Source organism: Triticum dicoccoides, chromosome 6A, assembly GCF_002162155.2.
Source record: "Triticum dicoccoides isolate Atlit2015 ecotype Zavitan chromosome 6A, WEW_v2.0, whole genome shotgun sequence".
Classification (NCBI taxonomy): Eukaryota; Viridiplantae; Streptophyta; class Magnoliopsida; order Poales; family Poaceae; genus Triticum; species Triticum dicoccoides.
Window position 1 is genome coordinate 438209678 of NC_041390.1, and position 400 is coordinate 438210077.

A 400-nucleotide genomic window follows, 5' to 3' on the forward strand; every position below is an offset into this window, starting at 1 on the left:
CCCCAGTGTAGAGGGTATGCGTCCGTTTGCGAATTGCCGTCCATCGGGAGGACCCAGATGGGCAAGCCCAGCAGCGCAGGAGCCTATGGCCTGTTTTTTTTTCTGTTTCCTATTCTTGTTTTTTGCTTTATTTTTGTACTTTTCTTTATACTTTAAATGTTCTCTCTCTCTCTCTCTCTCTCTCTCTCTCTCTCTCTCTCTCTCTCTCTCTCTCTCTATATATATATATATATATATATATATATATATATATATATATATATATATATAGATAGATAGACACACACACACACACACAAATAATCTTCAAGAAAACATTTGAAAAATGTACACGAGTATTTGATAAATGTTGAATAAGTATTAGAAAATGTTGAACAAAATTTTTAAAAATGCTGAATAA